This window comes from Hylobates moloch, unplaced genomic scaffold, assembly GCF_009828535.3.
Source record: "Hylobates moloch isolate HMO894 unplaced genomic scaffold, HMol_V3 SCAFFOLD_20, whole genome shotgun sequence".
Lineage (NCBI taxonomy): Eukaryota > Metazoa > Chordata > Mammalia > Primates > Hylobatidae > Hylobates > Hylobates moloch.
In genome coordinates this window covers 26,628,865-26,645,114 of record NW_026652295.1, presented here as the reverse complement: position 1 = coordinate 26,645,114, position 16,250 = coordinate 26,628,865, and the positions used below count along the sequence as shown (strand labels likewise).

General features: G+C 42.8%; 1 non-coding gene across 1 annotated transcript; it reads right to left on the bottom strand.

Moving 5' to 3' along the window:
• Nucleotides 1-11,828: 11,828 nt before the first annotated feature.
• TRNAI-UAU (transfer RNA isoleucine (anticodon UAU)) lies at nucleotides 11,829-11,922 on the bottom strand. Its single transcript has 2 exons — nucleotides 11,885-11,922; nucleotides 11,829-11,864 (listed from the first exon to the last, which is right to left on the bottom strand). It is a non-coding gene; the product is annotated as a tRNA-Ile (tRNA).
• Nucleotides 11,923-16,250: the final 4,328 nt, after the last annotated feature.

Below are 16,250 nucleotides of genomic sequence, written 5' to 3'. Positions count from 1 at the left end.
ACCATGCTTAGCTAATATTTTAATTTTTTGTAGAGACAGGCTCTCACTATATTGCTCAAGCGATCCTCCCACCTCAGCCTCCCAAAGTGCTGGAATTATAGGTGTGAGCCACCATGCCTGGCCAGAATTTCCTTTATTTTAAAAGCTGAATAATATTCTATTGTATGTATATATCATATTTTCTATATTAATCCCTCCACTGATGAACATTTAGGTTGCTTCCACATCTTTGGTATTGTGAATAATGCTGTAATGAATATAGGTGTGCTAATATGTCCTTGAGACTCTGAATTCAATTTTTTTGGGTATATACCCAGAAGTGGGGTTGCTGAATCATATATGGTAGTTCTATTTTTTTTTTTTTTTTTTTGAGATGGAGTCTTGCTCTGTCGCCCAGGCTGGAGGGCAGTGATGCAATCTTGGCTCACTGCAAACTCCGCCTCCTGGCTTCCAGCGATTCTCCTGCCTCAGCCTCCCGAGTGACTGGGATTACAGGTGGGCACCAGCACACCCAGCTAATTTTGTATTTTCAGTAGAGACGGGGTTTCGCCATGTTGCTCAGGCTGGTGTTGAACTCCTGACCTCAAGTGATCCGTGCGCCTCAGCCTTCCAAAGTGCTGGGATTACAGGCATGAGCCACTGCACCTGGCCTGGTAATTCTATTTTTAATTTTTTGAAAAACCTTCATACTGTTTTCCACAGTGGCTGCACCATTTCACAGTCTCATTAACAGGGTAGAAAGGTTCCAATTTCTCTACGAACTCACCAACACTTGTCTTTTGCTTTTTTGATAATAGCTATCCTAACACGTATAAGATGATATGTCACTTTCAGTTTGATTTTCATTCCCTTGATGATTAGTGACATTGAGCATCTTTTCATATACTTGTTGGCTATTTGTATATCGTCTTTGGAGAAATGTCTATGCAAGTCCTTAGTACATTTTTATTACTATTATTACTTTTTGAGATGGAATTTCACTCTTGTTTCCCAGGCTGGAGTGCAATGGCGCGATCTTGGCTCACTGCAAGCTCTGCCTCCTGGGTTGAAGTGATTCTCCTGCCTCAGCCTCCCGAGTAGCTCGGATTACAGGCATATGCCACCACGCCCAGCTAATTTTGTATTTTTAGTAGAGACGGGTTTTCTCCATGTTGGTCAGGCTGGTCTCAAACTCCCAATCTCAGGTGATCTGCCCGCCTCAGCCTCCCAAAGTGCTAGGAATACAGGCGTGAGACACCGCGCCGGGCCCATTTTTATTTTTAATCGGGTTTTTGTCTTTATTTGTTTTGATTAACTACTGAATTGTAAGAGTTACGTATCTTGGAAATTAACCCCTTGTCAGATATATGGTTTGCAAATTTTTTTTCCCATTTAATAGGTTGCCTTATTTATTTATTTATTTATTTTTTGCTGTGCAGAAGGCCTATAATCCCAGAACTTTGGGAGGCCAAGGTGGGTGGATCATCTGAGGTGGGGAGTTTGAGACCAACCTGAGCAACATGGAGAAACTCCGTCACTACTAAAAATACAAAATTAGCTGGGCATGGTGGCACATGCCTGAGGCAGGAGAATCACTTGAACCTGTGAGGTGGAGGTTGCGGTAAGCCAAGATTGCCCCATTGCACTCCAGCCAGGACAACAAGAACAAAACTTCATCTCAAAAAAAAGAAAAACAAAAACCAAAAAAAAACAAAAAGAAAAAAAGAAACTTTTGTTTGATGTAATCCCATTTTTCTATTTTTGCTCTTTTTGGCTATGATTTTGATGTCATAGTCATTAAATCATTGCCAAGACCAATGTCCTAAAGCTTTCCTCCCAGAGTTTTATAGTTGCAGATCTTAGATTTAAGTCATTAATTCATTTTAGTTAATTTTTGTGAATGGTGTAAACAAGGGTCTAATTTCATTCTTTTTCATGTGAATATCTAGTTTCCTTAATATCATTTGTTGAAGAGATCTTTTTTTTCCCATTGCGTGTTCTTGGCAACTTTGTTAAAGATCAGTTGACCATATATTTATGGATTAAACTCTGGACTCTCTATCCTGTTATTTTGGTTTATATACCTGTGTTTATGCTAGTACCAGACTGTTTTAATAACTGTAGCTCTGTAGTATATGCTGAAATCAGGAAGTGTGATGTCTTCTGCTTTGTTGTTCTTTCTCAAGATTGACTTGGTGACTTTGGGTTCTTTATAGTTTCATATGAGTTTTATATGAATTTTATGGTCTTTTTTTCTGTTTTGTAAAAACTGCCAGAGAGATTTTGATACAGATTGCATTAATTGTACATCACTGAAAATTTTAACAAACATTAACAATATTTCACCTTCATGATTAAGTTTAATTCTTTTTTTAAGGGGGAGGGGTGCTACTATAAATGGGATTGTCCTTTAATTTTTCTTTTTATGTAGTTTATTGTTTATTATTTCATGTAGTTTATTGTTACTACATAAAGTGATTTCTGAATGTTGATTTTGCATTCTGCAAATACATTGAATTTGTTCATTAATATTAACACTTCTTTTTCATGGAGTCTTTAGGAGTGTCTATATAAAGTCATGTTATCTGCAAACAGGCCCAATTTTACTTCTTCCTTTCCAATTTGGATGCTTTTGGTGTTGCTGTTTTTGTCTTATGGTGAGACAGGGTCTTGCTTGAACTCAGTCTTCAGGTTGACTGATAATGCGTGATTCAAATCACATGATTGGTATTTGTGATGAGGCTATGGGGTGTGGCCAGCCTCATCTTAAAAAAATACACTATACCCAAGCGGGGTGGTGGGCACTTATAGTCCCAGCTACTTGAGAATCAGAGGCAGAAGGATCCCTTCAGCCTAGGAGCTTGAATCCAGCCTGGGCAACATAGTGAAATGCTATCTATTAAACAAACAAAACACTACTATTAGGCGGTCCAGTTTTTCATTACACAGGAAGAGATGGGCTCCTCCTCAGAAACTAATTTAGAATGACATCTGACAAAGAGCAGAACATAAATAATTCTGCTTTTCTAGGAAACTAATAACAGAAACCGATAGCCTGTTCTGAGGAGAACTGGGTGGCTAGGATATAAGAAAAATGGTAAGCTTTACGTAAAAAATATTTTATTTAATTAATTAATTTATTTATTTTTTGAGACGGAGTCTCGCTGTGTCCCCCAGGTTGGAGTGCAGTGGCGCGATCTCACCTCACTGCAAGCTCCACCTTCTGGGTTCACGCCATTCTCCTGCCTCAGCCTCCCGAGTAGCTGGGACTACAGGCGCCCGCCACCACGCCCGGATAATTTTTTGTATTTTTACTAGAAACGGGGTTTCGCCGTGTTAGCCAAGATGGTCTCGATCTCCTGACCTCGTGATCCGCCCGTCTCGGCCTCCCAAAGTGCTGGGATTACAGACGTGAGCCACCACGCCCGGCCTCACAAAAAATATTTTAAACCATGTATGTTATCTGTGCAAAATTTTAAAAAGTTAACAAATTATTACGTGAAATACAATTTAGAAATGACAAGAGATGGAAAAGACTATATTTATGCTCTGGATAAAATCACTTAGGGGAGTATTTTAAGGATACAGATCTTCTCAGTTCATACCAGAAATAGAAATGGAAATAGGGGTGAAAAAAAAGTAAACAAACAATAAAGAAATCCAGAAGATCAAAATGGAAAAAAAAAAAGAGGGAGAAAGAAAATTTTTCTACTATTGAAATTATATTCCATAAATAATCTAAAAAATTATTGGACTCATTTTCACATGAAGATAAAAATTTTAAAAGTAGAATACTTAGCCCGTTTTGGTGGTGGTGTGATATCTCACAGTAGATATTACCCAACATGGGGACTAAAACAAACTCACTTCAAATTCTAGTTGTTAGCCAAACATATATATCAATCTTTCATTTGGCAGGAGTATATGCCAAATCTAGGAGAACCTTGGAGTTGTAATGCTTAAAATTTCCAATATTCTCATCTGGAATAACCAAAAAGAAACACGTTTTACATTTTTTTCCCCTTCTCATCATCCACATCCAAATCACCTTATTTTTTCCTCCTTTCCTTTCTATTCTTATTACCTCTCCCCATAGTTCTGACTTTACTCCACGGTACTGTTTTGACCTTCCAAGAATATTTTTGAGCATCTACTAAGTATCATTACATTGGACTAATTATTTGAAAGGTTTTTTTGTTTTGTTTTGTTTTTGTTTTTGTTTTGAGACAGAGTCTCACTCTGTCACCCAGGCTGGGGTGCAGTGGCCCGATTTCAACTCACTGCAACCTCTGCCTGCCGGCTTCAAGTGATTCTCCTGCCTCAGCCTCCCGAGTAGCTTGGACTACAGGCATGTGCCACCATGCCCAGCTAATTTTTGTATTTTTTTTTTTTTTAATAGAGATGGGGTTTCACCATGTTGGCCAGGACGGTCCCCATCTCTTGACCTCGTGATTCGCTCGCCTCAGCCTCCCAAAGTGCTGGGATTACAGGCGTGAGCCACTGCACCCGGAAAATTGTAAGCGTTTTTAAGATGCTTTTCAGATCCTGAATTCCAGCAGAAAGGCTGACACCAACTAGTGCTGACATTCATAAAGGAACTGAATCAGTGTGAAAACGCAGTTTCAGGCAGAGCACAGTGGTACACATCTGTAATCCCAGCACTTTGGGAGGCCAAAATTGGAGGATCACTTGAGGCCAAGAGTTCAAGATCAGCCTGGGCAACATAGTGAGACCCTTTCTCTAACAATGACAACAATTTTTTAATTTTACAAAAAAGGGCCAGGTGCGGTGGCTCATGCTTGTAATCCCAGCACTTTGGGAGGCCGAGGCGGATGGATCACTCGAGGTCAGGAGTTTGAGACCAGCCTGGGTAACATGGTGAAACCCCGTCTATAATAAAAATACAAAAATTAGCTGGGCGTGGTGGCCATGGTGCCACACACCTGTAATTCTAGCTACTCAAGAGGCTGAAGCAGAAGAATCGCTTGAACCTGGGAAGCAGAGGTTGCAGTGAACCAAGATGGCGCCACTGCACTCCAGCCTGGACAACAGAGTGAGACTCCTTCTAAAAAAAAAAAAAAAAAAAAATGCAGTTTTTTCATCTCCTGCCCCCTTGCCTTTCCCCACCCTGTAATCCTAGCTACCCAGCAGGGTGAGACAGAGTCTTGCTCTGTCACCCAGGCTGGAGTGCAATGGCGCAATCTTGGTTTACTGCAACCTCTGCCTCCCAGGTTCAAGCAATTCTCCTGCCTCAGCCTGCTGGGTAGCTAGGATTACAGGCACCTGCCACCATGCCCAGCTAATTTTTTTGTTTTTTTTTTTTTTTTAGTAGAGAAGGGGTTTTACCATGTTGGCCAGGCTTGTTTCGAACTCCTGACCTCAAATGATCCTTCTGCCTCAGCCTCCCAGAGTGCTAGGATTACAGGCCTGAACTACCACGCCTGTCCCACCCAACACTCTTGGGCCAATCAACGATCCCCACTCCTTGATCCACTCCAAATCCCTTAAAATCCTTACCTCGAACTTCTCAGGGAGGCAGATTTGAGGTTTCCCTCCATCTCCTTGTTGGGCTGTCCATGATTAAACCTCTTCCTCTGCTGCAATCTGATGTTTCAGTGTATTGATTTGCCATGCATTGGGTAATGACTCTGATATGGTTACATTCTTCCTGATAAGCAAACTAGTAGGAAAGGCAGTTCTATATATAAATATATCTTTTTTTACAGTGAGATAAATGTAAATTACGTGTTATGAAGTTGTTGTTGTTGTTTTCTTTGAGACAGAGTCTCACTTTGTTGTTCAGGCTGGAATGCAGGGAGAGTGATCATGGCTCACTACAACCTTGACCTACTGGGCTCGAGGGATCCTTCCACCTCAGCCTCCTGAGTAGCTGAGACATGCCCAATTAATTAATTTAGTTTTTGTAGAGATGGGGTCTCCCTGTGTGGCTCAGGCTGGTCTCAAACTCCTGGGCTCAAGGGATCCTCCAATCTAGGCCTCCCAAAGCACTGGGATTACAAGTGTGAGCCACTTGAAGTATCTTATAGTAAAAAACAGGAAATCATTGATTTTTTCCCCCTGGACTATGAAAAATGAGTAGAAATCTGTCGTGTAGACAAGATGAAGAGCATTCTAGGTGCAGAGAAGAACTGGAGACAGCGCGGCTACTGCTACTTTATTATCTGCACAGGAAGCCCCTTCTCTGACCTTTGACCTCCACATTCTTCAGTTAGAACCTACACGATAGACAACACTCTCTTTTAATATTCATTTCTCAGTACCTATGCTTAACCTTTAGTTTGCTAAAAATAAATAAAATTATTGTTCATCCTAAGAGGTGAAAATGGGGGAGAAAAAATGTGTAAAGCAGTGGTCCCCAACCTTTTTGGCATCAAGGACCAGTTTAGTGGAGGACAATGTTTCCACAGCCTGTAGAGGGCTGGGGTGGGGTATGGTTCTGGGATGAAACTGTTCCACCTCAGATCATCAGGCATTAGATTCGCATAAGGAGCCTGCAACCTAGATCCCTTGCATGCGCAGTTTACAATTGAGTTGGCACTTCTGTGAGAATCTAATGCCCCGAATGACCTGACAGGAGGCAGAGCTCAAGCAGTAATGCTTGACCGCCACTCATCTCCTGCTGTGTAACAGGCCATGGACCAGCACCATTCCGCCACCCAAGGTTGGGGACGCCTGGTATAAAAGGTGCAAACACTTCCTGATATCACAGGTAGAGAGAATTCTGAGAGTTACAATCCATTCAGAGTCAGCAATTGAGCTTGGTACGTAAGAAACAAACACAATTAAGATATAATTTTTCTCTTTCCCACCAAAGAGCTCATGATCCAATAGATGACAGAGTGAAATAAAAAGAAGACTGAAATAACATATCAAGTACCTAGCACAACAGATGAAGCTCACAGGAGTGTGTCTGATTCAAATTGTTGGATATGAAGTTCCCACCGTAACCTGAAGGTTAAACAAGTGATCACCAGTGGAAGAAATGGAGGCAAACGAAGAGAAGAAAAGGAGAAAACAAAAAGTTCTGTCCCTCTGGAGAACCCTGACTAATACAGATTTTTGTACCAGGAGTGGTTCTAGAGGAACAGAATATTGGGGATGGAGTTCTTTCACTGGTTTTGGGGTTTCTGGAGTTGGCTGCTTAATATGATTCAGCCCAAAAATGCTAAGGACTGTACTTCTAATAGTATGGAGAACACTGATAGTCCTTGGCATGAACTGTTTAGAGAGTTATGCAAAATAAATACATTTGACACTCCTGATTCACCACTCCTCAGAAGCAAGTTTAGTGATTTTATACATAATACCTTTGATCATATGTGGAGAACCAAGGAACATAATGAGGCTGGTTGGTTGCTTCTAAGTTCAGTGGACAAAGTGATGAAAGAAAATGACAAACTCAGGGATTCTATCTCCCAGCTTCAGAAGAAGATACTAAGCCCCAAATCTGCTAAGATTGCCCTGAGTGAGAGTCTTATCTCCTGTAGAGAAAGAGCTGACATTGTGGAAAAACAGACACAAGCTCTTACCATGCAAGTGGCTGACCTGCAATGAAAGATGCATGCGTAGCCTCACCAGCTGTCTGTTATTAAAGTGACAGCATTGACTGGAAAAGAATGGGACCCTGAAATTGGGGATGTGTAAGAAGACCATGATGAAGCTGGGGGCGCTGAGTTTGTAAACTCTGATGAACCTATTTTGCCAGAAAAAACAGTTTCCCCAGCCCCAGTAGTGGCAACATCCCCTCCCCGACCCATGCTGCCATCAGCCTTTCCACCTTTTTCTGAGGAGATAAACCCTAAGCTGCCTGAGGCAATAGTGATGGCCTCACCTGAAGCAGTTGCCAGGCAAAATAATGTTGATTCTCCTCAGGAGAACCCCCAACACACCTGTTTGCTTCTAGACCTATAACTAGACTAAAGTCCTGGTAGGACCCTGGAGGTGAGGTTGAGAGTGTGACCCATGAGGAGGTGCACTACACTTGAAAAGAACTGTTTGAGTTCTCTAATTTATATAAACAGAAATCTGGAGAACAGGCATGGGAATGGATATTTAAAGGTATAAGATGATGGTGGAAAGAACATAGAGTTGGATCAGGTGGAATTTATTGACTTGGGCCCACTAAGTAGGGACTCTGCATTTAATGCTGCAGCTCAGGGAGTTAAAAAAAAAAAGGTTCCAATAGTTTATCTGCTTGGTTAGCTGAAATATGGATTCAAATATGGCCCACTGTGAGCAAGCTGGAAATGTCTAATCTCCCTTGATTTAATGTAGAGGAAAGGATCCAAAGGCATACGGAGATTGGGAGGTTGGAGTGAATTAGTCACTTTAGACCTACTCATCCCAGCTGGGAAGGTCCAGAAGATATACTTGACCTTGCTTGACCATGCTTTGCAAAACAGATTTGTGAGGGCAGCACCTGCATCTTTCAAGAGCCCTGTAATAGCTCTTCTCTGTATGTCAGATCTAACAGTGGGAACCACAGTCACTCAACTGCAAAACTTAAATACAATGGGAATAATTGGATCCTGAGGTGGCAGGGGCCAAGTGGCAGCACTCAACTGTCAAAGGCAAGGTGGATATAGCTACCATAATGGACAGCAGAGTCAAACCAGCAATCAGAATAGTCTGACTCGTGTAGAGCTCTGGCACTGGCTAATTAATCACAGTGTTCCTAGAAGTGAAATTGATAGGAAGCCTATGCATTCCTACTTAATTTATACAAGCAGAAAACTTCTAAGTCGAATGGACAAAAGGTTAATTTGAATTATAAAAACTAGAATCATGGCCCCTCAATCAATTTCCAGACTTGAGCCAGTTTACAGACCCAGAACCTTTTGAATGAAAGTCCCCTTGAGGAAGGACCCCATTACATTACTGACAGTTTCTGCAGTGAATCTTTCTCCCATCCTTCCCCAAGAAGACCCCCTGCCTTTTACCAGGGCAACTGTGCATTGGGGAAAGGAAAATGATCAGACATTTCGGGGGTTACTGGACACTGGCTCTGAGCTGATGTTGATTCCAGGGGACCCAAAACGTCATTGTGGTCCTCCAGTTAAAGTAGGGGCATATGAAGACCAGGTAATTAATGGAGTTTTAGCTCAGATCCGACTTACAGTGGGTCCCTGGACTCATCTTATGGTCATTTCCCCAGTGCCAAATGCATAATTGGCATAGACACACTTACCAGCTGGCAGAACCCTCACATTGGCTCCATGACTGGTAGGGTGAGGGCTACTATGGTGGGAAAGACCAAATGGAAGCCATTAGAGCGCCTCTATCTAGAAAAATAGTAAATCTAAAACACCGAATCATCAAAGGAAAGGTGAGTGTAACAATCCTGATAAACTGAGGAGTCAAAGCAGCAATCAGAATAGTCTGACTCTCATAGACCTATGGCATTGGCTAGTTGATCGTGGTGTTCTCAGAAGTGAAATAGATAGGAAGGACACTAAATTCTTTTTTTTTTCTAGCAGAATGATGTTTTTATTTTACCATCATGCATCAAAGGGAAGATAAATATGCCAATGGTGCACTTCTAATTTGTCAGAGCAATTTCACAATATTTATGCAATTTAGGAATGAGACACATCAGTCATTAAGTTGTTACTAGGGCAAATTATCAAGTAAGACAATCAACTACTTGATCTGTATAAACAGAGAACTACCAGATCAAGTGAACAAAAGTCTAACTTGATAAAAACAGAGAGTCATGTCTTCTCAGTTCCCAGACTGCCACAGTTTGCATGGTTACTACGGGACTGAAAGAAGGAGGATGAACACAGAAATGAAAACTTAAAACAAAAGAAACTGTTGTAAAGAAGGGATCCAGGGAAGAAGAAGAGAGCTCCTTGCTTCTAGTGAGCAAAGGCAGCCCTGAGCTTCTACAGCCCTTCGTATTTATTGGGTAGAAAGAGCACGGAGAAGGAGGTAACAATTGGTCAGCTGCTTGATGAGTCACAGGTTCACATTATTGCTAACAGGCTTCAGATGTGCCGAATCACAAGAAACGCTGCGCTTGGGTGTGACTGCCCTCAGCATTCCTTCTGGGTGGCAGACACAGCTGTCAGCTTGCCAACATTCTGCATTTATGAGAAAAGTTTGCTGTTTGCTCATATAGCCTCCAGTGGTATACTGAGTTGATCACGACCCTCACTCTTTCAGCCTGCAACACCAGACTTGAGCCAGTTTATAGACTCAGAACCCTTTGAATGGAGTGGCAGTGGGGTCTTCTTGAGGAAGGACCTGGGACGCTATCAAAAATTTATCCTATTAATCTTTTTCCCAGCCTTTCTCAAAGGGATCTACCATCTTTTACCAGAGTAACTGAGCACTGGGAGCAAGGAAATAATCAGCCTCTTTAGGGGCTATAGTTCTGAGCTGACATTGATTCCAGGAGACCCCAACATCACTGTGGTACTCCAGTCAGAGTAGGGGCTTATAGAAGTCAGTTGACTAATGAAGTTTTAGCTCAGGTCTGACTCACAGTGGGTCCAGTAAGTCCCTGAAGCCATCCTGTGGTTATTTCCCCAGTTTCAGAAAGCATAATTGGAATAGACATACTTAGCATCTGGCAGAATCCTCACATTAGTTCCCTGACCTATGGAATGAGGGCTATTAAAGTGGGAAAGAACAATTCGAAGGCATTAGAACTACCTTTACCTAGGAAAATAGTAAATCAAAAGCAATACTACATTTCTGAAGGGATTGTAGAGATTAGTGCCACCATCAAGGACTTAAAAGATGCAGGGGTGATATTTTTGCTTTCCCACATCAGAGCTCCCTCCAGGTTCTCAGGCCTTCAGAATCTGGGACTCCAGAGGAGTTTCCCTTCTCCCTGGCCCACTGCTTCCTCAGGCTTTGGGACGCAGACCTAAATCACACCACTGTTTTTCCTGATTCTTTAGCTTGCAGATAGCATATTGTGAGATTTCTCGCCTCCACAATCCTGTGAACCAATTTTCATAATTCCTCTTATTTACCTTTATATATCCTAGTGGTTCTGTTTCTCTGGAGAACCCTGACTAACACAGAATGTGTGCATCACTACATGTGTGAAAAGCTGAGGACAGAACTGTGGGGGAATATCCATATTTAAGGAACAGGAGGAAGATTCTACGAGACCAAATGAAATCCAGGAAAGACTGGATAAAAGCACAGCCACCTGGAATCATGTATTTCAGACACCAGCATCAAGATGAATGTGTTTTTCCAAACAAGGCAGTTTGTTTACTTTTTGATGAAGTTAGGAAGAAATACATACCCAGCCACTTATGTCTGATGTTTCACTGCTGGGGGAAAATTAGCATTTCTTGTTTCCTAGTCAGGTTTTCGTAAAGTAGACAGTGGAGCTCTACACAGAACACATTTAGGTTGCACAGGTGGAGTTCAACAACTTCACTGCCAACCTTGTAGATATCAAAGCTAAGGTACCTGGGAGCACTTTCTGCACATTGATGAACCCCGGTGACAGCTACACGAACCACAGAGGTTAAAACCCCATTTTTCCACCTCCTTGCTCAGTCCCCAAAGAGCTGAAAAATAGTTTTTAAATCGAGGAGCCAAGGGAGGGAGGAAGCTTCATTGAAGCTGTTGTACAGCCTGGCTGTGAGGCCTCCTGACTGAGGAGAAATGAGTTTGCTGGATGAGTTCAATTTGGGTCTTGCTGGGTTTCTTCCCTTCTCTGAAATCTGCTAAATATCCCCCCTTGATCAAAGGAATCTTTATGGGCTCACCACGGAAAATTTATCCATTTTAGCTTTTTACTTTAAAGATAAGGGAAAAATGCATTATAGTGTAATGTCTGAAATCGCAATTGGAAGAAAACATGCTCCAGGTGAGGCTCGAACTCACAACCTCGGCATCACCCGCACATATACTGTTGTATAAGTACCGCGCGCTAACCGATTGCGCCACTGGAGCATGCTTTCCTTCGCTTGGCCATGCGCACTCTACAGAGCCATGAGCTACTGAAGCGCTCGACCCCGGCCTCGCGCCGGAGCGGGAGCGCGCTGAGCTGCAGGGGATCCTCCCTTCGCAGTCCCTCGCTTCTTGCATAAAACACAATTTGATCAAGATATCTCCATCTCTCATGGAAGATGAATGTGATCCTCCCCCTATGCCATCAGGAGCCAAAATTTCCCGGGAATATGCGGGTGCTCTTTTCAGAAAGCCCGAGAAAAGCCGAGGAGAAAAAGGAGAGACTCCGGCTTCTCCTTGCCATCGTTCTAGCAAGAACACGGTTTTTGTAGAAGACGCGAGCTATTTGGCTTCTTCGTAGCTTCACCTAGCACCACCCCGCTGGCCTGTGTATGCTTTCAGACCCAGGACGCGAAGAAGCGGAGCCCGCCGCCTGCCTCTCCCTCTGCGCGTCTCCCGACACCCGCAGCGCTCCTGGCGGCCCTCCCAGCCTCGCCTGCAGCGCGCCTGCATTCGCAGTCCAGCATCTCTGGGCTGTCTATAGGGATTCCCCAAAACTCTCCCAGAGCCTGCCTGAAAATTGCATTCGAATTCACAGAGCCAGCTGGTCAGGCACCTCTTCAGGGAAAACTGGCACAGCAACCACTCTTTATTTGTGCAGCAGGTTACAGAGGTCAAGGCGGTGTGCACCCCCAGGGCTCCTCCCTCTGTCTTGATCTTCTTTTCCAGTTCATTGCAGAAAGTTTGGCTCTGTGACATATACCCGCTCAGTAACCTCATCTCTGGGGCCTCAATTTTAAGGCCAATTTTGTTTGTTGCTTGATTGTTTGATTTTGGTCTGGGGGAAAAGGCAGCTGTCAAAGTACACATACACACAAGATATGAAGTCTGTTGGCTTTTATAGAATAATTTCTGTCAACCAGAAGAATTGTGTAAAAGGAATAGCTTGCCTATTCCTGACCACGGAACACTTAACAAATAGGACTGAGAGTAACAGACAGCGACTAAGTTTCTCCATACTTTAAAAAAAAAGGAGATGCTTCCATATCTTGATGTCTATTACATAGCTGTTTGAGATCATTTCATGTGTTTAAAATAACACCTTAAGGTTATTTTGCACAGGCTCCTTGGTAGATGACCACCTCACCAGAGAAGCTCCTACATTCTCACTACACAGTCCCAGAAGGAGCAACAAGGCTCTGCCTGAACCTCTAGAGATTGCTCCATCTAAATAACAGTAGCTCATAACAGTAGAGCTTACCATAGTGCTACGGTTTGAGTGTTTGTGCTACTCCAAAATTATATTGAAACTTAACCTCCATTGTGATATTAAGAGGTGGGGCCTTTTGGGAAGTGATTAAGTCCTGAGGGTTCTGGCCTCCTGAATGGGATTACTGCCTATGTAAAAGAGGCTTCAGAGGGCTGCCTGGCCCTCCCATATCTTCTGCCCTGTGAGGATGCAGCAAAAGGCATCACCTTTGAAGCAGAGAGAGCATCCCTCACCAGATACCGTATCTACTGGAGCCTCGATCTTGGACTTCCCTGTCTCCAGAACTATAAAAAAAAAAATTATATTCTTTACAAATTATCCAGTCAAAGGTACTTTGTTAATATAGCCCTCAAGTACTAAGACATATGGGTCAGGCACTGTTCTAAGTGAGTTCTATAAACCTCATAACAATACTAATGATTTTATGTTCCAAAACCAGATCTAGATATGAAGAGCCAGCATTTGGGGAATTATTGTTCTTAAGGGATGAAAACTTATAAGACTCACAGTATGTCACTGGATATTAAACAACTCTTATCAGGAGGCAGGTCAATGACATAATATAGGATTTATAAGCATAAAATTATGATCGGAGAAAAAGGTGGATGGAAAGCTGAATGTTTTGAATTGTTGATGTTAAAAAAGTGACTGTCTTCAGTTCTCTACCCACTGTGCCATAGAAAACTGACCTGTTATGATCTACACCAATAGACGCCCCGGGCCTCTGGCTTCAAGTTGAATTTTTTTTTTTTTGAGACGGAGTCTCGCTCCATTGTCCAGGCTGGAGTGCAGTGGCAATCTCAGCTCACTGTAACCTCTGCCTCCCAGGTTCAAGCGATTCTTCTGCCTCAACCTCCCAAGTAGCTGGGACTACAGGCACTTGCCACTATGCCCGGCTAATTTTTGTATTTTTAGCACAGACTGTGTTTCACTATGTTGACCAGGCTGGTCTCAAACTCCTGACCTTGTGATCCGCCCGCCTCGGCCTCCCAAAGTGCTGGGATTATAGGTGTGAGCCAACACACCCAGCCTCAAGTTGAATTTCATTAGTGGGAACACTAGCATAAGATCAGAATGAGATTGGAGAAAGAGGCTAGAGTATTTATCTGAATCTCTTTCTGTGGGTCAACTCTGGCTAGTTCATCAAAGTGGACCTTTCCTCCAAATTTCAGTAATGGCTTTTTCCTCTCTCCTTCAGGTCTAGGGGTGTAGACCACTCTACTATCAGTAACCCTAGAGTACTGCCCTCTTCTTTGTCCTTCCCCCAGCCTGCCCACACCTTTACTAGACGCCTTTATTAAACAGTCCCTTTATTAAATCCTTCTAAAATTATTGCAATTAGAATAAGTCACCTGTATTCTCTTGAGATCCTGACTGATAGAAATCTCGATACTATTGGTAATGTCATTATGAGTGATTAGAAGTAGTTTGGGGAGGCCAAGGAGGGGGTGGCTCACGCCTGTAATCCCAGCACTTTGGGAGGCCGAGGTGGGCGGATCACCTGAGGTCGGGAGTTCAAGACCAGCCTGACCAACATGGAGAAACCCCGTCTCTACTAAAACTACAAAATTAGCTGGGCGTGGTGGCGCGTGCCTACAATCCCAGCTACTCGGGAGGCTGAAGCAGGAGAATCGCTTGAACCTGGAAGGCAGAGATTGCGGTGAGCCGAGATCATGCCATTGCACTCCAGCCTGGGCAACAAAAGCCAAACTCCATCTCAAAAAAAAAAAAAAGTAGTTTTGGGAGTAATAGTTAATATTATGTTTTGGCCCGTTTTGGGAGGCTGGGCAGGGTGGCTCAGCCTGTAATCCCAACACTTTAGGAGGCCGAGGCAGGAGGATTGTTTGAGGCCAGGAGTTCAAGACTAGCCTGGTATGGCCCCATCTCTGCAAAAAAAAAAAAAAGTTTTAATTAGCCGGGTGTGGTGGCAGTCACCTGTGCTCCTAGCTACTCAGGAGACTAAGGTGGGAGGATCACATGAGCCTGGGAGGTTGAGGCTGTAGTGCGCTGTAATTGTGCCACTGCGCTCCAGCCTTCCAGCCTGGGCCATAGAATAAGATCTTGTCAAAAAATATGTATATTTATGTTTTAAGTAGGGGAAAAAAAAACATGAAGATAAACATGCTATTTTTGCAATAGTTATACAAATATAGAAAAATTACAAAGTCTTTAAACTACTTTTCAAGGAGATAAAGATCTGGTAGCAACTGACATGTCCTATTTAAACTCATCTCAAACAGCAATCGTAGGTAATATACTCAAATTCCCTCTCAAAAATACTATTCTCTGTGCAACAAAGGCAGGGAATTTTTTTAAAAAAGATGATTCTCAAGGGTCCAAGACTCAATGCTCTAATCATTTTGTTCCAGAATCAGACATGGCGGTGCCTCCTTTGCCATTTGAGAAAAGTGATAAGCCTTTTTACGACCTGAGAAAAATGCTGTTTACCTTTTGGTGTATTCCTCATCACAAATATTTAAGGCTATATTAATAAAGTGAAAATGTTCAAATAGTATTTTAAACATTTCAGGGTGAACAAAGGTGTTTTTGTTTTTGTTTTTTGTTTTTCACACTCTGTCGCCCAGGCTGGAGTACAATGGCGCGATCTTGGCTTACTGCAACTTCCGCCTCCCAGGTTCAAGCAATTCTCCTGCCTCAGCCTTTTGAATAGCTGGGATTACAGGCACTGGCCACTACACCTGGCTAATTTTTGTATTTCTAGTAGAGATGGGGTTTCACCGTGTTGGTCAGGCTGGTGTCGAACTCCCGACTTCAGGTGATCCACCCATCTCGGCTTCCCAAAGTGCTGGGATTATAGGCATGAGCCACCGCGCCCAGCCCAAATTGGAGGATATCAGTGCTTGTTTTCAGTTTTTTGTCTAATGGATTTTTAAATGCATTCATTTATAGAATCAATGTATCACCTGAGAACCTTGAAATATATGTCAATTCTTCAGAACTTTTTTTTTTTGAGACAGTGTCTTGCTCTGTCACCCAGGCTGGAGTGCAGTGGCGCCATCTCGGCTCACTGCAACTTCCGCCTCCGGGGTTCAAGCGATTC